The following is a 24,521-nucleotide window of genomic DNA, read 5'->3' as shown; positions in this document are numbered from 1 at the left end:
ACTCACAAGAAGGGGAAAAAGAGAGGAAATCCAGAATATATATATATATATATATATATATATATATTAAGCAAACGAGTCTGAAGTTGTCTGCACAGTTTATATTCCCAATCCACCAGTGATAACTTAGATTTATGGGCACTCTTGACCAAAAGAATTTGGGGAAATGTAGTCTCTAACTAGATAGTTATTTGCTCCTAAAGAATGAGAAAATGGAATGGTGGAAGGAAGGGGAGTCTACCAGTGAAATTATTTTAGCTATATTACCAGGAGAAGCTATTCTCTTAGGTTATATCCCATTCATACATAATACATTAAGGAACTACGAATAGAATTATAATGCTAAAAATGTACCTGTTGAAGAAAGCACTACCGTGTTCTATTCAGAATTCATATTGTCATCTTCCATACATTTACATATGACCTGGAATAAAGATGATAAAAGAAATGCTTACTAGTTAACAGTAGAAGGCAATAAATGCTATAGACTTACCAAATTACTATAATATATGTACATACATGAACCTCCTTCAAAGAGCATATGACTTCAGAGGAGATCAGCAGGATATGGCATAAATAGAAATGCAAGTACATACTGCATCTAGCATAAGCTCAGATAAAATTATGAGGTAGCGATTTATGTCATCTCTCCTTTCTCTCTATTTCAACACTCAGCATCTACCAAAAACCACCAGCAACTCTTTAAAGGCTCTTTAAACAAGAACACTTTGAAAATTCTTGTCCCTGTAGGAAAAAAGATTATATCTGAAACTCCTTAATACCTGAGTATAAGTTTGCTCAAGTCACATTCTTCAAAGAATATTAACATTTTAATGGAGGTTTAGGGGAAAAAAAAAGAACACGAATGACTGAATCTGAAATGGGCACATTTCAGGATTTAGACTCTTATATGAGGAAAGTACTTAGGGTAAATTCTTTCCTGCTGGCTTTTACAAGTCATACAACATAAGGAATCAGTTCATTGTAACTGACACACAGACTGCCCTTCCTGCATTCACATTATTAAACCACTAAACGTTTGCATCGTCTCCTTCCTGTGCCACTTCAAGTGTGCCGTTTTTCCACCAAGTATACTCTGACACAGCCACCAGGGACAAACTAGTCAGCTCGATGTTCCCTTAAATTATGATGTTCTAGAATTTTAGTTTATGACAGTAACTCATAAAACTGTAAGAATATTTCCTGTTGCCAACCTTGAGAAATACCTTATTGAACCCAGTCCTTGGCAATGTTACTGAGACTCAAATATTAATCTACCCACTTGTCCCAGCTGGCAACCAGACTGCAGCTAACATAAACAGATAGAAGATAAATAGATAGATAGATGGATACATAGATAGATAGATAGAAAAATGTGATTTGTGCTCATTTCTTCAAATCCACAGGCTGTTCAACCATTTCCAGAGGTTACAGAAAATCTGTGATGATGTTGGAAGCTCTTTAGGAGTAAAATTCTGACAAAGAAAATACAATGTTCCGGTTTTTATAATCACATAAAGCAACAGTTTATTATGAGCCCTTACATCCTTGACTTGGCTGGAACAACCAGACAGTTCTTGCTTGGAGTCTCTTATTGATTGCATTCGGCAAGTACCTGGGGCTTAATTTATCCAAGGACTCTATTGGACTGATATCTAGATGGCTCAAGTGATCCTGACTGCACAATGAGACATCGATAGAGCTGCTATCCAGGGCTCCTACCCATGACCTGTACATGTGTGTGCTCAGATGCTCAGTCATGTCTGGCTCTTTGTGACTCCATGGACTGTAGCCCGCCAGACTCCTCTGTCCATGGGATTTTTCCAGGCAAGAATACGGAAATGGGTTGCCATTTCCTACTCCATGGGATCTTCCCCACCTAGGGATTGCACCCATGTCTCTTAGGTCTCCTGCATTAGCAGGCAGATTCTTTACCACTACAGCACCTGGGAGGCCCCGACATGCACGTGTAGCTTAAGCTTTACACTGTGGTAACTTCATTCCGAGAGTGTCTATTCCAAGACAAGCTGCCATTTTCTCAAGGTGTAGACCTGAAAACTGGCTCAGCATCAATCCTGCCATATTCTACTGTCTAAGCAGTCACATAGCTCACCCAGATTCAAGGGGAGGGGACCGCAGACTCCCCTTCTCAATGGAGAAGGGTCAAACCATTTATGGACACCTTTAATTGGTCACACGTGGCCATATACTCACTGCAGATGGAAAGAGCCCAGAGATCATTAAGAATATATTTTTGGTATTACTAGATAATTAAACTAAAAGTGATATTTCATAACAAAATAATTTACTTCAAATTACTTCACATGAAGTTCATCTGGCCTCTAAGGAATTACAGAAATCCTGTTATGATTATTACTTTGTAAGTTATGGTGTTCTCTTCAACAGAAGCAAAGAGCTTGATAATTAAAGTGAGATCCTAAGGTAGCAATAAATATAAAAATAGGAACTTAATAGTTATATTCAGAATATGCTAACTTACAAAGAAAGGAAAAGTGAATAAGTCTTTCATGAAAAAGCAACAAGGATAAATTTTAATTAATATATCAGCTACCACCTGTTCATCATTCAAAGTGAATTTTAAATGCTGCCGCTGCTGCTGTTCCATCATTAAGTCATGTCTGACTCTTATGATCTATGGACTGTAGAGACCAGGTTCCTCTGTCCATGGAATTACCTGGGTAAGAATACCAGAGTGGGTTGCCATTTCCTTCTCCAGGAGATCTTCCTGACCCAGGGATCATTCCGTGTCTCCTGCCTTGCAGGTGGATTCTTTACCTAAAGAGATCTAAATTTTTCCAAATATATTCCAATTAAACATGAAACATTTGTAAAACAAAAATGTGTGCAGGTTGCCATTTTCTCTTTCTGGGCCTTGTACATACCCCGCCTCCCTGTGGTTGGTTAGGGCTATATGACCAGGTTCTAATCAATGGAATGTGTGCAGAATTAATGCGCACCACTTTCAAAACTGTCTGTAAAACCACCGGTATGATCCTTCATGCTTTCTCTTTGCTTTTTAGCTAGGCAGATGAAAGAGAGAGAGTGGACTCCCAGAAGCCTCTAAGGGTCAACCAAAACAAATCACCTTCTAGTCGAGATTTACCCTGTCCACAACTAATATGACCAAGAAAAAATAAACCGCTGACATAAGGGAGTTGCTTGTTACAGCCACTGATATTAAACAAACTGATTAATATAGAAAGTAAAAATTAGCATCCCACTTCCCTCCTAAAACAGACACTGTAATCACCTTCTTTGGAAAGCTTAATGTATCGTGGAAATTCAAAGTTGACAGGCATCACAGATGTCATCTGGCTGATCTATTTTCTTGATGCCAGTAACCACACTGCTGCCAGTGAATAAAACACTTATAAACACCCATACTCAGAGAAATATACATTGCAGAAAACAGGAGTGTAGAAGCCTACGTTGCCATGACAACAAGAACATAATTCCATTTCAAAAGGATCACCAGCTACTGTATGAAAAATAAACTTCTTTTCCAAGCAAGCTTTTAAAAATGTTGCATGCAGAATGGAAGGTATCGAACATCTTACTGTGAAAAACCTGTTACATCCTTGGTACTATCAATACCACCTGTAACAAATAGTAAAAAGCCGCTTTGGTTTCTCTGGGTATTAATGTGAGTGCCAACAACAGCATGAAACCTCCAGGTAATGTATCATTTCCTCTGCTAGGGAATAAAGTACTTTTTCCGTGAACAGTAATAGTCATGCAAGCTCAATAGTTTCCTCAAAATAAAATGTGTTTATCTAATATATTAACCTCGTGAACAAACTTATATGCCCAAAACCTTATTGTTTTAAATATAGTCCTCAAAATTACATGATACCGATGTTGTCTGAAGCGACAACATAGTAATGGTATACATATTTTAGAATTATAAGTAACCCTACAGATCATTTAGTGCAAATTATTCATATCAAGGATTAGAAAACTGAGGCTCAGAGATGTTTAATGACTCAACCAATGTCACAGGATTGATGAAGATGACCTTGTACTATTAATATTATACACTTTTATACTACTGCACTGTGGGTACTATTTCATACTGTAGAGTATTTTCTATTAAAAAATAAAGTACTCACACTTCTGGAAATTACTTTAGAATGTTTACATAACCAATATCATAATCTCTAGGGATTTTTTTAAAACTTTGCCAAGATTATACTTCAGCATGTAGAAGTAATTTCTAATGTAATCTTTTTAACTGTAAGGAGTTTAATGAAAGAATAAATTTATCTCTTAATTATTAAAAACTTCCTTGTTCCTTATTATCTTTTAAAAACCTGATACTGTAAAACTTGATCAAGTTCTTAATACTTGTAAAAGCAATTATCTAGTGAAAAGCATCCATTATTATAAATGTAGCATTATTTTAAATGTATGGCTTTATTATTCCAATTGTAAACATTAACTGAACTACCCAACATTAAAGTCCACTTTTGGTGAATACATAGTAATACTTTTATTAAAGTACCTGAAATTAAAATTTTTTAAATTTATTTCATAATAGCAATGATATAATATTTAATGTTTAAAGTTCTTCAAGGCTATTTTAAAACAATTCACTTATCAAATTTGATAGATGTGCCACTGAAATTTCGCTTACTATTCATTTTGTTAGCAAACATGTTTTTCATTGAAAATATATAAAAGTACATTTAGGTAAGCACCTCTTAAAATTAGTTTAAATTTATAATTAAGAGAAATTCTAAATAAAATATTTTTGTATATTAATACTGATTTAACATTTAAGTAACATGAAAAATAGGTCTGGGAGAAAATATTTATTGTGATATTTTCTAAACTGAAAAAATAGGGAAGCCAAGAAAAAAGTTGATAAACAAATATATCCTTTCCACCAGCCCTTTATCAACACTAATTATTTTTAAGCCTTAGCATTGTGGAACAATCAATTTAGAAATCAGATCTATTAATATTATGACCCAAGAAATTCCTCATATATTTTAGATAAAGAGAAAAACGAAAAATTATGGAGAGTGGTAAACATATGGACTGATAATGTATGAGCTTCCTATCTTTTAAGGCCACCAGAGGCTTCCTTCAGAGAAGGCAATGGCACCCCAACTCCAGTACTCTTGCCTGGAAAATCCCATGGATGGAGGAGCCTGGTGGGTTGCAGTCCATGGGGTCGTGAAGAGTCAGACACGACTGAGCGACTTCACTTTCACTTTTCACTTTCATGCTTTGAAGAAGGAAATGGCAACCCACTCCAGTGTTCTTGCCTGGAGAATCCCAGGGACGGGGGAGCCTGGTGGGCTGCCATCTGTGGGCTCGCACAGAGTCGTACACAACTGAAGCAACTTAGCAGCAGCAGCAGCAGAGGCATCCTTGGGACTTCTCAGGTGGCGCTAGTGATAATCAAGAACACGCCTGATAATGCAGGAGAGGTAAGAGACTAGGGTTCAATCCCTGAGTTGGGAGGACCTCCTGGCAAAGGGAATGACAACCTGCTCCAGTATTCTTGCCTGGAAAATTCCTGGACAGAGAAATCTGGCATGCTGCAGTCCATGGAGTAATCACAAAAGTCAGACATGACTGAGTGCCTGGACAGCAGCAGGTCTCTTTCTGCAGTCTCCGGTTTCCTCTGTAACTGTCTACCTCTTTTATATCACAGTCCAAAACAGTCAAGTCATGAGGTGGACCAACCCCCTCCCAGATGCCCCCATCATCACACACACACACACACACACACACACAAAATGCTGAAAAGGAGATTCAGCCTAACTGCCACTACTGGCCATTTTTTAGATCTGAATAAAAACAGATGTTATGTATTATAAACACCTACCAGTTAGCTCATCCTATAAAACACACACATCTAATTTGATGCTCATTTAATAAATGTTAAATTTAACCTTTCTTTAACTCTTTCAATTATGGCAAAGTTAGCATGTCATCAGAAAGAGATTATCATTCACACTTTATTTTCCAAAAAATAGAAGTGATGATTACTCAATGGGAGAAAATAATTCTAGGAGCAGGAAAAGATTTAGAAACTATCCCTTTCTCAAAAGGACAATCTGGTCTCCTTATTCACACAAATATCTGTGTTGAGTTACTGACAGAATGACAAAAATGTGATTAAAAGTCATCAACAGAACCATCATCATCATCTGGACTAAATACCATCCATCACATTTGTCTCTGTCTCACTGTAAACATTCTTAACGCAATCATAGAAAAGTGTAAGCTTTTTGTAGTTTCTGTTTTGTTTTGATTTCAGAATAACGCTTCCTGCCCATCTAATATAGTAAGAACAATCAGTAAATATTAACATGAAAATTATAAACTCAAACTCCATTTTTAAACGTATTTCTACTTTTAATATAACCAGAAGATCACATTTCCCCACGGCCATCGCTTTCTAGAATACCACGAAGTCTACACCAGCATGGGGATTCAGGAATCCACCCATCTCTCTGCCAGTTCAGTTGCCTAGGGGAAGACATTGTTTGGTTTTCATTCATCTCTTTTCCCTCATCAGTTCTGCTCCATAACTTAACTCGAGCACATCATCACTTCTCTACAGAAAAGCAGCAGTCGTCACTGAAAATATTCGTGATGTACAAAACTGAAAACTAATGAGGTGAGAAAGATTAAGGGACTGTGAGCAACTCATCGCCTGGGCACTAAACAGGAATAAGTGAATGCAAAATGGCTCTGAAATATGCAAGACCAAACAGCTGGACTTCCTGGGTGCTATGAATTATATTTTCAAGCTTCTAAGTCCACCTCCTAAAACGAATTTCAGAATTTTTGTCATACTCTGTTCTGGATGTACCCTATAGCGTTTATATGGGTAAGGAAGGAGTGATGATGACCTCTGGTCATCCCCTTGCCAATGCTCAGCGTATTTCCAGTACCAGTTCCTTCGAAACACTGGTCAGCTCCCCTCATTTTCCTTTTCCTCCAGTAGGAATCACCACACCGGGTTAGAAGCCCTAAGAATATCTATGTCTCCTGAATGAGGAAGTTCCAGAGTTTATCTGTCAATGGGTACTCTGACTTGTATTATTTTATTTTAGTCAGTAAGAACAGGATAAAACTTCAATTCATATTTTTAGATATTTGTTGTTGCTTAGAGAAAAATGGAAACAATAAAATCCACCACCCTCAACTTTACCAAATCACTGAAAAATACCAAACCAGACTAAGTTAACAGCCACAGAACTGAAGTATAATCTACCAACATGAGTCATGAAATTTATAAATTCATTTCACATATGAAGAAAATCAAAGACTACATGAGAATATATTTGTAAAATAATACATAAGAGCTTCTGAATCAAATGAAATGGTTCTATAAGATGGCTGAATGTACTCTAACATTTAATTTGTATATAAAATAGCCATGTTTATTAGTTTCTGTATAACTTTGCAACCTGTTATGCAATAATTTTATTTCATTATATTTTCACATGGCCAACAAATATTTTACTTACTTACTCAAAGGTCTAAATAGTGTTCATAGGAACATTTGCTCAGTCATGTCTGACTCTTTGAGACCCCACAGACTGCAGCCCACCAGGCTCCTCTGTCCACGGGGATTCTCCAGGCAAGAATACTGGAGTGGATTGTCATGCCCTTCTCCAGGGGACCTTCCCAACACAGGGATGGAACCCAGGTCTCCGGCATTGCAGGAGGATTCTTTACCAACTGAGCCACCAGGGGAGCCATTGGATATACTGGAATTCCTCAAATAAACAAGCAGCACATAAAGAGTTTTGTGAGATAAAAGGATAAAGATTAATAAAATATGTACACCTGTATAGCATTTTTAATGCACTGGAAAGATGCTATGTACATGTAAATTTGAATTAATAAAATGCTACATATACTCCAGACATCTTTATGTAAAACGAAAGCATTTGATAAACAGCCCTGAAGACCACCACCCATGTATATGCCTATTAAATCATTGTGTACATGAATATTAATTATTTAGATCATTCCAAGCACCCGAGAGCCTGATTTTTAGAAAGAAAATGGACTATCACACTCAGCAAACAGATTAAAAATGACAATGACATTTCTTTTGGTTACTCTTTCCCCGTTAGTCTATTCTTGCTGGAGAAGGTACTGAAAGAAGTAAGATGAACAAGTCCTTCTCCAGAGATGTTCACTTGCTGCAGAACTGCCAGGAATATAAGTTCCACCCATCCTTTTTTTGCAGAATTTCTTTAAAAAAAAAAATCTGACTAGGTTGTTTAGTTTTCATAGATACTTGGGTCCTTTTTTTTAATAAAAAATAAATAAATAAGCAAAGAGTCTTAATTCAGCCTTTGAGAAAGGCCAAAGTCATCACCCATTTTCGCATTATTAGCTTTTTCCTGTTTGACTTCTAAACACTCTCTAATTCTAAAGGGAGCCAGGGATTGAAAAAAAAAAAAAAGATAGGAAACACTGAATATTAGGGGGGGAAAAAAAAGGAAAATATAAGCAAACATCCTCAAGAAGAATTGAAGAGTGGAATCTCATTATATTGCTTCTTGGCCACAAGACAGTGTCTACTCAACCTGCCAGCTATTCGTATCTGTGCTGGGTGGTTTAGTTTGCTGCCCTCCCTAACTCACGCCTTCCTCAAGCACACCTTCAGGCATTATGCAGATTAGGAAGCAGAAAGTCAAAGAGACTGAGCCTTGGCCATTGTCTTGAAATTTGATTTTCTTTTTCTGATCAAATGTCCATTTTTTATATTTTGCACATATTGTCAAGTAAGCCTAGCACACCACCAGGAAACTATTAAGGGCTATCGAAAGAGATGCCCAAGTCTCTCTGGTGAGCACCCTATTGATGATGAATTTACAGTGATAACTCAGTACAAAGACAAGAAAAGAAATAATGCAACTGGCAACTCAATTTTAAATATTTCAGGTGGCAATAGACTCCTATTAGCTATTTCTAGGTCTGTTTTATGTCTTCTTTAAAAATTCATCTTTAATTGGAAAACACATGGAGTGCACTTGGGGGTCCCATGGTTCTGCCTTTAGCTTCAATAGTGTTTGAACCAAACAGACCCAGGTTTTTTTTTTTTTTTTCTGCAGCAAAAGAGAAAAGGGGGTGGGGGGCAACTATTCCAAATTTTTACCCAAGGAAGGACCTATATAAATACTTTTGTTTTCTTTTACTCTCAGAAATATAAGGCTAGTTCAAATTGAGAAAAGAATAAAGCTAAAATATTTTTTAAAATGAGACCTGCATATAATGCTCTAGTCTTCTCCTCCCCCTTCTTTACTTTTAATCAATAATTGAAAAACCTGTAACTTGCACTTTCAACTCCCTAAGTTCTTCAGTATCTGTACAGTGTTTTCCAGCATATTATACATCGTTGCACATGTTAAATGTATTTTTTATTTAAATGTCTTCTTTTCCATTAATAGCTTAAGCCTGTAGGCCCTGCATTGTGAGGACTTACGCTATAGTGAGCAAATGAGTCCCTGAAATCAGTTTGCTATAGTGCCACAGGGAGAGAGCCAATAGAATTGAAAAACTGCGGGACTGAGGACCTCTGCTGGCGGTTTCGTGGCACGATTTTCTTAAACCACGGTAATACAAGAGGGAAGGGGAAGTTATCTACTTAATACTTAGAAACCTTTGATTGCCTTCCTAAAACTTTATTTAGTGCTTCTGCCACATTTTCAGAAATTTGAGTCTTTCATTTCCACAGTAGTTGCTTTACTTTCTGAAAAAAAAAAAATACATGGAAAGGAAGACCATTGGGTGAAAACATTAATTTTTATATTATTAATGTTCCAGAAAACTAAATTTGTTCATGTATAATGCTTCAGATTTTCTTAACATGGGAGCTGTACATAATTATATATGCATATGGAGGCATAGATATAGATAGGTAATCCTCATGATATATAGAACATGGAATTTTGTATCGAAATCTAGTAAAAGTTTTTATAATTACTAAGAAAATTCTCATTTTTCCAGAAGCTAGATTTGCTTTATATTCAATATACACCTAGATAGCATTGGAAGCCAAGTTTTCATCTAAATGTTCAGAACACTTTTTTAAACTTGAAAAGGCAATGGTACTGGTTATCCATCACTCCACTTCACTGCTAATGCTGCTTACCTGTGCATTCCCTCTAGTATCAGTAATTCACAGATTACTCTAACTGAAAGAGACCTTAAAAGTCATGTAGCCCAACCCTTTGGTTTTACAAAGAAGAATCTGAGACTGGTTGAGGTCAACAGCAACCTCTGCCTGTTCTCGCCAAGTCTGGACCCAATGAACAAATAACTACCCAAGGCCTTCTCACCTTCTAGGGGAAAAATAGAAGGGGAAAGAGACAGCAGAGTCCCAGCCCTGGGCCACAGTGGCCCAGTCCTGCTGTGAAGGCAGGAAGACTTAAACCACGTCTGATTTCAAGCATTCCAACTGCTAGGAAGACGTTTGCATCGAGAGAACAAGAGCAACAGTGATAACCATTACAAACATTATTGAGCACCGAAAATGTGCCAGGCAGGCACAGTTCTAAGCACCCTACATGGTATAGCTCATGTAGTCATCACATCAACCCCATGCAGTGGATAAACTTGCTAGTATAATTGAGGAAACAGAGGCACAGGGCGAGCATCACTTGACCAAGCCCACTAAGTCACATCCATGCAGTGGAGATCCAGAGCTCACATGCTTAACCCTACACTCTGAGAAAATATAGCAAGCCTCAAAATTGGACCCAAAGGGTCCACCTTGAATTTTATAGCTGGTCTGTCTGACCTTGAATCAGAAAGTGATCTTCTATAGCCCAATCCCATTAGATCCAGAATTCTGAAATTTTAAGAGCTGGGGAGAGCCTTCTTAAGCATGTAGTCTGGTGGCCCTTCATCTCTTTTGGTTTATAGACTTATTTGAAAATCTGCTAAAAGGAATAGAACTTGTTCTCTGAAAAAAATATTCACTACATAAACACGAAAGCACAGCAGCAGACCCATGCGCAATAAAATTTCGTGTTGTTTATGGAATCTTTGAATACTCATTTATAGACCTTAGGGGACCATAGGATTCTGATTCTGACTTAGTCCAACGTTCACAATTCATGTTTTATATGAAGTTATTGATCTCATATCTCTGTAGCCAAAACAAATATGCCAGTCTTATAAATGTCCAATCTTACAAATGTCAGTGCTGTCCAACTGTTTCACATGCCAGCATGTCTAGAAAATAATATTATGACACAGTTGTAAAGAAAGAAGCTTTCTCGTGACCAGACATGACAAGCTCCAAGAACTCAGCCTCCCCAGACCTCACCAAAGCACCCAAAGTATTAAGAAGAATCAATATCTCAATGTACCCAATTCACAACACACCAGTTGGGAGGTGCCAGCTCAGAAGCCTCCAATAGATAACAAAGTATGAACAGGCTTAGGAGACCAGTGTTTAAACTTCCTTCTCACTTCTAAATCTGCTTCAAATTCTCACCCCTGACCACTAGCCCCAACTTGGTTTAGATTTTAACCCTCACTTCCCTGATCTTCAAAATAATGGCTGTGTGTATTGATTGCCACTCAAGACTATGGTTTTTCCAGGAGTCATGTATGGATATGAGAGTTGGACTATAAAGAAAGCTGAGCGCCAAAGAATTGAACCTTTTGAACAATGGTGTTGGAGAAGACTCTTGAGGGTCCCTTGGACTGCAAGGAGATCCAACCAGTCAATCCTAAAGGAAATCAGTCCTGAATATTCTTTGGAAGGACTGATACTGAAGCTGAAACTCCAATACTTTGACCACCTGATGTGAAGAGCTGACTCATTGGAAAAGACCCAGATGCTGGGAAAGATTGAAGGCAGGAGGAGAAGGGGACGACAGAGGATGAGATGGCTGGGTGGCATCACCGACTCAATGGGCATGAGTTTGAGTAAGCTCCGGGAGTTGGTGATGGACAGGGAGGCCTGGCGTGCTGCAGTCCATGGGGTCACAAAGAGTCGGACATGACTGAGAGACTGAACTGAACTGAACTGATTGATTGCTGCAAAACAAATGAACCCAAATTTAGTGGCTTAAAGGAAAGTACTTGTTATCTCACTGTCTGGGTGGGTCAGAAATTCATGAGCAGCTTAGCTCTGTGGTTCTGACTTGTGGTCTTTCACAAGGCTGCAGTCAGAGTATCTGCTGGGGCTGCAGTTTCTGGGGCTACTTCCAAGCTTAATCAGAGGACTGTTGGCAAGAAGCCTCAGTCCCACCCCACACTCTCGCGGGGGCTGCAAGAACATGTTCTCTCCGACATCAAGCAATACAAAGGGAGACAGAGAACCTCAAGTGAAAACTGCAATCTTTGTGTCACCTAATCTCAGAAGTGACACTTCTGCTGTATTTCATTGTCACCCAAACCAACTCAGGTAAGTGTGGAAAGGAAATGAACAGAGTTGTAAACACTAGGAGGTGGGGCCCTGAGGGACATGGCAGAGGCGGCCACCAGACTGGGGGTTACTGAGTGCCTACTTTGTTATGAGCACTTTAAATTTACTCAGCATTATCTCATTGCATTTTTGTGACAACACTCTGATATAGAGATTTCCTTTTATGATTGAGACTAAACCAAGAAAGGTTAATTGCCCAAGATCATACAGGTAATCAAGCCTATCTATCTTTAATGATTCACATTCTTTTCAATACATTTTTATGCTGTGCTTTGCCTTCTGAACCTCAATTTTTCTGGACCCCAGTTCTCAGGTATAAAGCCCCTCCCACTCTTCCCAGTTCTGACCCGTTATCCTATTTGGATGTGAGAGTTGGACCATAAACAAAGCTGAGCACCAAAGAATTGATGCTTTTGAACTGTGGTGTTGGAGAAGACTCTTGAGAGTCCCTTGGACTGCAAGGAGATCAAGTCAGTCAATTCTAAAGGAAACCAGTCCTGAATATTCACTGGAAGGACTGGTGCTGAAGCTGAAGCTCCAATACTTTGGCCACCTGATACAAAGAACTGACTCATTGGAAAAGACCCTGATGCTTGGAAAGATTGAAGGCAGGAGAAGAAGGGGATGACAGAGGATGAGATGTGTGGATGGCATCACTGACTCAGTGGATTTGAGTTTGAGTAGGCTCTGGGGGGGTTGGTGATGGACAGGGAAGCCTGGCATGCTGCAGTCCATGGGGTTGCAAAGTTGGACACAACTGAGCAACTGAACTGAACTGATCCTATTTGCCCACTTTTGCTGCCAATCCATACTCTGTGATTACATAAATCAACAGCACTTCCTAAGGACATATTTAATTCCATCTTCTCAGTAATCATGTGAGATAATGTAAGGCATTAAGTATTAAAATATAATCATAAATTTATTAATGAAAATGAAGCTGCTCAGTCATGTCCGACTCTTTGCGACCCCATGGACTGTAGCCTCCTAGGCTCCTCTCTCCATGGGATTTTCAAGGCAAGAATGCTGGAGTGGGTTGCCATTTCCTTCTCCAGGGGATCTTCCCAACCCAGGGATCGAACCCAGGTCTCCTGCATTTATTAATAGCTATTGTTAAAAGACAGAGAGAGAAAAGAGTAAAGATGTTGCAGAATAAATTTGAGACACATAATTGTTTCATTTGCAGTGATTAACAAATGTATTCCACTATCAGAAAACACAGGCTGAAAATTTGAAGGAGAATGAAGCAAAGTGGAGGTGCCCTTGTTTGATTCTCACATGTTTCCTAAAGGCTAACTGAAGATTCTGTTGATTAAAATGGATACACAACAAATTGCAAGATAAAGTGGGTCTATAGAATGTTAACTGGCCAGGCAGGTTTTCATATGAAGAAAGCAAGAGGCAAATATGAAAAATTGTCTTGTTTTCTGACACTTTATCAACTACACTAAATAGTTCTTATTAAACCAGATTGGTGGGTATTTAGTAATTAAAGAAATCCACCCCAATACCAACTTATTCAGGTATTAACATCCCAGGATATCAATTGATCAATATGATATGAGCCAAATAAATAAGTTGAATCAAGTTTCCTGTCACACGAAAAAGAGCCTTAATAATAGTACTTCTTGAGTTACTTCAAATCTGAAGTTACCTCTCTCTTGTCATTCTGAATAGGCAGTGGTAAAAATGTGTTGGAAAGACATTGTACACATATGTATGTGCATTTATGCATGTGTGTGTGAGTACATGCCTACTTACGTGAATGTCATTCTATGATTGATAATGAAAATCACACTTTTCCGTCTATTTGTGATAGAAAGTGAAAGTCGCTCAGTCGTGTCTGATTCTTTGCTACCCCATGGACTATACAGTCCATGGAATTCTCCAGGCCAGAATACTGGAGTGGGTAGCCTTTCCCTTCTCCAGGGGAGCTTCCCAACCCAGGGACTGAACCCAGGTCTCCCATATTGCAGGCGGATTCTTTACCAGCTGAGCCACAAGGGAAGCCCATTGTTCTAAGTCTTTCTGTCTAAAGTCATGCATTTGTAGATATGCTTTTCCATTTTGTCTGAAGGGAATGCAGTCATAATCTTCCCCAACTTACAAATGAAACAAAACCAACAACCCAAAAAAAAAAAAATTGCTGCAGCTTGGAGAGAAGGTGTAAAATACAGAAAAACCAAGACTGAACCTATTCCTCCCAGCTCTGATTCTAACACTCTATCCTCTACATGAGACCAGCGAGTCATAATTAGAGAAAATTATTGGAGAAAGAAGAGCTTATGATATCAAAGTAAGGAATAATATCTCTTCAATGGGTATCTAACATTAGAGAGAGCCCTTTCACATATATCATAGCAGTATCAGCTCATTTAATGAAAAGATTGGAAATAGAGTAGAGGGATACTGTGATTAAAAAAGAAATAAAAATTTTCTTCTTCCTTCTCTCCTGTTTTGGCACCACCCTGCAATGTTCAGCTATGATAACAAGTGCCTGCCCAAAGTCTTCAGTAGAACTTCAGCCCCTGACGAATTGAATCGGTACAGCCAAATCCAAAGTCCATTACTCTACAGTTCTGCTAGTGCCATTCTAAGGCTCCAAGTATTTCATGACAGAGACAAAATTTATTCTCAAGTTCATCCATTCTTAAAAAGCACCATTGTACATGTCGGGCTTCTTTATATTGTGAGATACCTAACTTTATCTTACAAAAGACTAAAGAAATTCACTAAGAAAACTCAACTCTAGAAAGGATTAATTCAAGTAGTGATATCATAGAGGACCCTGTTAGATGTTTCCTAAGACAGAGAGAAATAAAATGATCTACTGGGAATTCAATTTTGAAGAGTGAACAACTTAAGGATAAAATTTACTATCATACTTTTTGGATTCTAAGACATTTTTTAGCACTAGTAAAAACCATAATGCATCAAATTGTTGGCATTATTGGGGTTTTTAAAAATAGGTTGTTACTTAGCAAATGGTGTGGTTTATAACCCATGACAAAGGCAAATCAAGGAAAAATGACATCTACAGATGAACATTAATGAATGTTTTAGAAATATGTGTCCAAAGAGACTTTGGAAAAAACATAAGTCTTTGAAAGTGTTAGGCATCATAACTAAGTAAACCCGTTATCTAATAACTTGCACTGTCCTCTATTTGAAGAAAAACCTGTTGACAGGGGCAGGTGTCCTATGAGAATCTCAAAAGTGGAGGATGAAGGAGGATGGATGTGTAAGTTCACCTCCAGTTGCTACAGAGGACAAGTCTCTTATCACCAGGCAAGTGCAGCCCATGTACAAGGAGGGAAGTGGGACCAACGCCCTCAGATAAGGTCTCTTGTTCTGAGCCCAAAATGTATTCAGTTCAGTTCAGTTCAGTTCAGTCGCTCAGTCATGTCCGACTCTTTGCGACCCCATGACCCGCAGCACGCCAGGACTCCTTGTCCATCACCAACTCCCGGAGTTCACTCAAACTCATGTCCATGGAGTCAGTGATGCCATCCAGCCATCTCATCCTCTGTCATCCCCTTCTTTTTTTTAATATAAATTTATTTATTTTAATTGGAGGCTAATTACTTTATAATATTGTATTGGTTTTGTCATACATCAACATGAACCCACCCTCAATCTTTCCCAGCATCAGGGTCTTTTCAAATGAGTCAGCTCTTCGCATCAGGTGGCCAAAGTATTGGGGTTTCAGCTTCAACATCAGTCCTTCCAATGAACACCCAGGACTGATCTCCTTTAGGATGGACTGGTTGGATCTCCTTGCAGTCCAGGGAACTCTCAAGAGTCTTCTCCAACACCACAGGTCAAATGCATCAATTCTTCAGTGCTCAGCTTTCTTCATAGTCCAACTCTCACATCCATACATGACCAAAATGTATTAGTCAGACATATTTCAATCGTAAGTCAAAGAAACCCACTCAAGCAGACTTAAGTAGGAGAGGGATCTTGGCTGAAACACTTAAAGATGGACCTGGTCTCAGGCAGTTCAGGGATTCAAACACTGCCTTGTGTTCATCCTTGCTTAGCCCCTGTTTCGTTTTGTTGTTTGTTTGTTTGTTTTAATGGGCGAATAACCACTTATAATATTGAGTTGGCTTCTGCCATACATCAACATGAATCAGCCATAGGTATACATATGTCCCCTCCCTCCTGAACTTCCCTTCCACCATCCCACCCCTCTAGGTAGTCACAGAGCACTGAGTTTGAGCTCCCTGCACCATACAGCAAATTCCCACTCTCTATTTTACGTGCATTTGAGTCAGTTCTAATGAGGTGGATGAACCTAGAGCCCACTATACAGAGTGAAGTAAGTCAGAAAGAGAAGAACAAACATCATATATTAACGTATATGGATGGAATCTAGAAAGATGGTGCTGGCGAATCTATCTGCGGGGCGATGGAGACGCAGACATAGAGAACAGACTTGTGGGCGTGGTGGGGGAAGGGAAGGAGGGGGTGAATTGGGAGAGCAGCACTGAAACGTATGCATCACCATATGTGAAACAGTCCCTGCTTTAGACACCGCCCCCCATCAGTCTCCCAGATCCACGTTTCTCTGTCCATCGACTTCATCCCTCCTCGCTGAGGCAGAGGACAGAGGGACATAGTCAACACATCCCAAGAGGGAAAAGAAAGCTCTTTTTTCTCAGAGACTATATTGCCCCGGCTTGTGCTATTAGGCTCACTCTTGAGTCAAACACTACAGCTGAGGGGATGGGACATTAAGTTTCCACTCTAAGTCCCAGGCCCACCCATATGACCAGGCTAGAAAGACCTTGTCACTGGTTGTCCCTACTGAGCTACAGGGGATGAGGAAAGGCCATTCCCAAGGGCAGAAAAAAGGCAAAGAAAACAACAAATATCCAACACACACATTCATTATGCAAACTTATATACACAAAGTCTGTTTCCCACATAGACTTTCCCACCAGGGTACCAATGCGATACTCACTGGAGGAGTATTTCCACATACTTGCAATTATGATTCTCAATATCTGGCTGACATTTCAGAACTCTTCAGTGTTTGATCAGTTTAAACCATCCCCTGAGCTTAATGAATCAATAACTAAACAGGCTGCCAATCTAAAAGATGACTTTGAGTAAATTAGAAAAATGTCCTCCTCCCTCAAGACACTTTAATGCCATCTACCAAAAATTGGTTATAGTGACATGCATCATGTCAACTGACGGAAATACCACTCCACGGAGTTGTATAATGCAAAACTTGCACAACCGAGAACTGTAGCCCTGACCAGGAGCTAGAGACACGTACTCCCGCCCTGGCACTGTTGTTCTGTAAGATGCTAGGTACTCCCTGACCTAACCTTTGTACTTCTCCAAATTCAGGCTCACTAACATCATCAACAGATGTCTAAGAAGTACCCACTTTGTACACATGGCTGAACAAGAAAAGACAATCTTTGCTCCAAATCAAATTTTCTCCATCTGATTGAAAAATAAAACACAGGGATCCTCAAGTTCTTTGAAGGGATAGAGTAACATTTTGAGCACTGAAAAAGGCTAAATGGTAAGAACTACCAGCCTTAAAATAATTTTACAACTGTCTAAAATTTTCTTTAATAAGTTCCATTGTATTCTCTTGAGAAATCCTTCATAAGACAAATGTTATTTAATTAGGAGCACTGTACATCAATTCATGTGATGAAATAATCATATACAATGAGTTTCACAGAAATTTTCATATCCCATTAAATCTTGCAGGTACTTTAAAAGTATCTTGGAAGCTTTCTAGCAGGTGTCTGAGCAAATCCTTACTTCCCTCACATGCCTTCTTTTACAGTTATCTCAGGACCCTGTCAGTTTTACACATTGACATTTTATTTGAATAAAGGGTTTTATTGTTTTTTAAAAGTTTGAAAGTCAATGCATTAATTGGTATAATTTCTCTCTTGACATGTACATGCTGAGTAAATGTTATACCCTAAGACAAGTAGAAAGAGTCACAGGGGCAAGGTCATTAAAAAAAAATGAAACCCAAGGAAAATGTGAAATTCATCAGTTCTGTCATTAGAGGGAGTGCAAGGCAAGCATGGAACTCAGATTCCAAGCACTTATGGAAAATAGAAAAAAAAAAAAAAATGAGTAGACAATTCCAATGAGATGAGTCGATAAAAGAGCTTCCCTTCCCATCTGCAAAACTTGGTGTTTGTTGTATGCTGGGGCTGGCCCTGATTAGGGTATAACATTTACTCAGCATGTACATGCCAAGAGAGAAATTATAATATCAATTAAGGCATTGACTTTCAAACTTTTAAAAACAATAAAACCCTTTATTCAAACAAACTATATTCAGCATAAATCTTGGAGATTATCAAGAACAATACACTTGACAGAGACTTTATGAAGCTAAGAAGGATACAACTGTACCAGCAAGAAGTATACAAAGTGTATAAACTTAAGCACAGAGGATTTTTTGGGCAGTAAAATTCTGTATGATTCTCTAGTTGGGGATACATGTCATTATACATTTATCCAAACCCATAGAATGTAACCAGCAAAAGTGAACTCTATTGTAAACTATGGACTTTGGGTGATAATAATTTGGTCATTTAGGTTCATCAGTTGTAACAAATGCAGCACTCTGGTGGGGAATATTGATGATGGAAAAGGCTATGCATGTGTCAGGGCAAGGAATATGTGAGAAATCTTGGTACCTTCTCCTTAATTTTACTGGGAACCTAAAACTACTCCAAAAAATAAAATCTACTTTAAAAATTTGTGTTAGTTGCTCAGTCATGTGTCTGACTTTGCAACCCATGGACTGTAGCCTGCCACACTTCTCTGTCCATGGGATTCTCCAGGCAAGAATACTGGAGTGGGTTGCCATGCCCTCCTCCAGGGGATCTTCCTGAGGATCAAACCCAGGTCTCCCACACTGCAGGCAGACTCTATGGTTTGAGCCACCAGGGAAGCTTCTCAGTAAATTCAGTACCATACACAGATTATAAATTTGCTATTTGACCTAGAGACCTATGAATGACTCACTCTTAACTATTTCTCCTTCATTAAAATTGAGAACAGATCTTCATCAGGAGAGCTGGCAAGGTAATACAATGCAATCAATTACCTAAAAAATGCAAATATCCATCACACAAATGAGAAAATCAGCCTCAGAAAGTTGTGATTTTCCCAACTGTATGTTGGATCAGCTCTTTTGTTCTTAGATAGATGTCAGAATTGGATTCTTATTCCACTGCATCAGAGGGAAAAAGACAAGAAAAAAAAGCCAAGCCTGGGTTGATTCTTTTCAAATTTGGTAACAGAGAGGGTGGATGCCCTTCTTTCAAGGCAAATCCCTTACATCTTTATTTTAGATCCTATCCCTTCCTACTTCCCAGGAATTATAGTTAATCAATGATATCCTATTCTCATTTGTCTTCAATATCTTCCTTTTGTCCTGGATTTTTTTTCCTCCAATATATATGTGACTATCCCAAATCTCTCAAATCTCAAACAAATTAACCAAACTTTTCTTGACCCTATGCCCTACTTAGACTGTATTCTATCCTTCTCTACTCAGACTTCTCAAGTTCAGTTCAGTTCAGTCCAATTCAGTCACTCAGCTGTGTCCGATTCTTTGTGACCCCATGAATTGCAGCACGCCAGGACTCCCTGTCCATCACTAATTCCCGGAGTTCACTCAAACTCATGTCCATTGAGTCTGTGATGCCATCCAGCCATCTCATCTTCTGCTATCCCCTTCTCCTCCTGCCCCCATTCCCTCCCAGCATCAGAGTCTTTTCCAATGAGTCAACTCTTCATATGAGGTAGCCAAAGTATTGGAGTTTCAGCTTCAGCATCAGTCCTTCCAAAGAACACCCAGGACTGATTTCCTTTAGAATGGACTGGTTGGATCTCCTTGCAGTCCAAGGGACTCTCAAGAGTCTTCTCCAACACCACAGTTCAAAAGCATCAATTCTTCTGCACTCAGCCTTCTTCACAGTCCAACTCTCACATCCATACATGACCACTGGAAAAACCATAGCCTTGACTAGACAGACCTTTGTTGGCAAAGTAATGTCTCTGCTTTTGAATATGCTGTCTAGGTTGGGCATAACGTTCCTTCCAAGGAGTAAGTGTCTTTTAATTTCATGGCTGCAATCAACATCTGCAGTGATTTTGGAGCCCAAAAAAGTAAAGTCTGACACTGTTTCCACTGTTTCCCCATCTATTTCCTATGAAGTGATGGGACCAGATGCCATGATCTTCGTTTTCTGAATGTTTAGCTTTAAGCCAACTTTTTCACTCTCCTCTACTTTCATCAAGAGGCTTTTTAGTTCCTCTTCACTTTCTGCCATAAGGGTGGTGTCATCAGACTTCTCAAAGGCAGTCTCTAATAATTCACTTTATGACCTATTTTTTTATCCTTAAGCCTAAGCCACTGTACCTTCTACTCCTTCCATGCCATTTTAATTATTACCAATTTAACCAGTGGCATTTTTATTAATAATCCAAATGGGAATTTCTCAGTTATGAATTACTGGACATCTTAGCTGCATTTTACAAAATTGATTGCTACCATTTTCTTGGCACTCTTTCCTTCCTTGGCTTTTGGGTTGGGGAAGAATGGAATGAAAGAGGAACAGAAAGCTTTCAAGACAAAAACAACAATGTATGTAAAGACTTTAAGGCACAAGGAAGTCATTCAAAGAACTAAAGGGCAGTCATTGTGATTGGAATATGTTAGTGGGAGGAAGCATAGCTGAAGATGAGCTATGGATAGAAGCTATGATCATGCAAGTCATTTTTAAAATTTTAGATTTTATCCTTAAAAACAAAGACTAAAGGATATGATGGAAGGATATGATCTAATTTGTTCTTTAACCACTCGGGCTATACTCAAGAGAAAACATTGGCAGGATAGATTTGTAGACACATCACAGAGGAGGCAAGGCCTTCCCTGATAGCTTAGTTGGTAAAGAATCTGCCTACAATGCAGGAGACTCCAGTTTGATTCTTGGGTCAGGAAGATCTGCTGGACTGGGATAGGCTACCTACTCCAGTATTCTTGGGCTTCTCTTGTGGCTCAGCTGGTGAAGAATCTGCTTGCAATGTGGGAGACCTGAGTTCAATCCCTGGGTTGGAAAGATCCCCTGGAGAAGGGAAAAGCTACCCACTCCAGTATTCTGACCTGGAGAATTCCATGGACTGTATAGTCCATGGGGTCACCAAAAGTCGGACATGAGTAAGCGACTTTCACTTTCATGAAGGAGGCTAATCTTTCATATGAAAGAGGATGATGATTCAAAGTGGACTTGTGGTTGTAAAGCTGTAGAGAAATAACTAGATGCCACTTTCTTCTAGTTTTAATGTGACTTTTTTGACCACTCCATTTTTTTCCATGACTCCTAATTTACCACTCTTGAAATACTGATGTCATCCAAAATGGAGCTTGTCTACACCTGAACTTTTTCATTTCCTTATTCACTGTTTCTAAATCAGTATCACCTACATATCTTCCAAAATAAAATGTCCAGACTCAGTTTCTTGTAACATTTGGCATATGTGGTGGCCATGAGATCATGCCTCTCAGATCTCTGACCGCAAGGAATATACCTTCCTTAGTTCACCGAGGGCCCTGGCGGCTTCTCACAGAAGCTGTTACATTTGTATTGAGGCCATGCTGAAGGCCAGGCATTTCTCTAATTCATTAATTTCTTCTACATTTAACCCTATCATGGTGTCTGTTTCTTTGGCAACCCAAACTAATCCTAGCAGTACCAATAGTAACCTAGATAAAGACAGTAAGATCAAGATTTGGGTGGTTGCCTCCTACCTGGCAGTTGAATTGGATGCCATCCCGGTTAGCAGGGGGTCACAGTTCGTTGTTGACACAAGGTCTGGGCAGGTCATTCCAGTGGCTATTCTCTTGCTGTCTGCACATGTCCTGCTCGACCAATCCCTGCTTCACTCACATGGCTATCCAGTTCACTTAACTACAGGGCTTAATCAATAACAACCTATGTGCTTGCCCATTCCCCAGCCTCTGGTTTCCCTGGTAACTGGTGAGCCAACCTGAGGTCAGTTCCCCCTAGAAATGGTAGCCTCTTTGTCCCCCAAGTAATGAAGCTAGCTGCCATGTCCTGCCTGCCATTGGCTATATGCACGGTGGGATGTCTCTCCAGGAGGACTGTTTGTTTTGGACTTGCAAGATTCCATTTCTAGTAAATCACTGATGTCTCTGTACTGTGTCTGAGCTCTTTCTTCAGTCCTGAGGTGGGCAGTTACAAGGCTTCCAGGCCTGTGGGGTACAGCCCAATACACAAAGTGACAACATAAATGTTAAAACTTCAATAATAGTAATGTGGGGAAATACCCCAGAGGAGGAGAATGCTATATGCTATGTGCAATGATGGGCATTCTAAAAAACCAACCCTAATCCCTGCTAAGTTTTTTGACACACTACGGAAGGATAATGAGAGACTGAGGGCTGTTAATGATTAAAAGGGAAAGCACTATGTCCTCTCTAATAACCCACAGGAGGCTCTTTTCTGATAGAGGAAGGGCAGACATAATTGAACAATAAGCTGAAGACCTAATTATTAAAACCAAGAGATGTTTGAGTGCTCAGCCAAAGCAGGTATGTTATGTAAAAGTCAAGTTCCTGGTGGGGAAATGTGGGACACTTAAGATAGGACCATCTGAATGGATGCCCCTGAGGCTGCTGTCCCTGAAACCTACGGATTTATATAAATGATCAACAGTCTGTAGAGACCCCTCCCTCATAAAGCATTACCTGCTCCTCAGAAACCTTCTGTTTGATCCACCAGACTGAGAACCACAAGAGTTAAAGCTGAGCAGAACTTGACTGGAAACATAATGGATCCAATAAAAGACAAAAATAAACGATATACCTAAAGAGTAGCAAGAAATAGTATTTACCAGCAGGAGCTAAGGGCAAATTCCTAAGACTGATTTAAGAATACTTGATCAAGTAGAAGAGAAGGTAAAACTGGACAAGAAAGAATTCATTGATTTGGGGATGTTTCTTTGGACACAGAATTTAGCATCTTAGCAATGTCTCCCAGGGAATGGCCAGTTCACTGCCGGTATGGCTTGTAGAGGCCTGATAAAAATAATGGCCACTGTCAAGCAAGTGGAAATGTCTGACTTGTCCTAAAGGAGAACAGAGAAAGAAATAGGCTTGGAGAAGTGGAAAAATATGTGAGGCCAGAAAAACTCGCACAGAACCATGCTCCATGGGAGGGCTCAGGGTACACTCACCAAGGCCATCAGAACTGTGCTGGTGATAAGGGCACTCCCTCGGCAGACCAGGTATGGTGGTAAGGAAGCCATTCACATAACTGGGCTAGTTAATCTCTTGGGAGATGGTGGGATTCTGATGTAATTGAAGGCAGATGTTACGATGCTCAATGGCCAAACCCAGGAGGCTACGATTATCATGAGGATCGGCAAGGTCAGAGGGGCAACCAAGGTCACTGGACCTTCAGAGAATTGAGACAGTTAAGAGCGAATGGTGCCCAACCTGCAAAATTGATAGCCAGCCCGCCAACATGCTGCCTTCCGGCCGTCACTGGGGGATGGGAGGTAAGCAAGAATGGAGGAGCAGGACTCGACACTAAAAGTGATGGCTCTAATAAAAAGCCACAATCCTTTGCTCATTTTCCAGACCTGAGCTACTTTCCAGATCCAGAATAGGAAGCCAATGGCTTAGAAGGTGGCCAAGGACCGAGGAAGAAGACCCTGCCTTACACACTGTGATGACCTTCTCAGCCCTTCCCCTAAAGGGATATAGAGCCTTTTAGTGGGTGGGTGAATGTACTGGAGAAGAAAAAACACTTGCTGATGACTTAAGAGAAGGCAAGCTAGTAACAAGGCTAGAAGTGCTAAGGAAGGTTTTAAGGAAAAAGTGCACTGACTTAATAGGACTAAATCGCATCTACTATTTGTCATTTGGGGCTTCCCTGGTGGCTCAGACAGTAAAGAATCTGCCTGCAATGCCAGAGGCCCAGGTTTGACCTCTGGGTCAGGAAGATCCCCTAGAGAAGGGAATGGCAACCCGCTCCAGTATTCTTGCCTG

The 24,521-nt window shown here is 39.6% G+C and overlaps 1 long non-coding RNA gene across 1 annotated transcript in view; it reads right to left on the bottom strand.

Annotated features, from left to right (window-relative positions):
• The window catches only part of LOC129640277 (uncharacterized), a 50,976-nt gene extending 27,190 nt beyond the window's left edge, over positions 1–23,786 (bottom strand). The window contains exons 1-2 of the long non-coding RNA XR_008708720.1: positions 23,705–23,786; positions 355–424 (exon numbers count right to left, since the gene is read on the bottom strand). This is a non-coding gene — a long non-coding RNA (uncharacterized LOC129640277). The remainder of the gene's footprint in view (positions 1–354; positions 425–23,704) is intronic.
• Positions 23,787–24,521: the final 735 nt, after the last annotated feature.

The sequence above is a fragment of the Bubalus kerabau genome, chromosome 1 (assembly GCF_029407905.1).
Source record: "Bubalus kerabau isolate K-KA32 ecotype Philippines breed swamp buffalo chromosome 1, PCC_UOA_SB_1v2, whole genome shotgun sequence".
NCBI classification, from domain to species: domain Eukaryota; kingdom Metazoa; phylum Chordata; class Mammalia; order Artiodactyla; family Bovidae; genus Bubalus; species Bubalus kerabau.
Note: the sequence above shows the minus strand (reverse complement) of the source record. Positions and strands in the feature narration are given on the sequence as shown.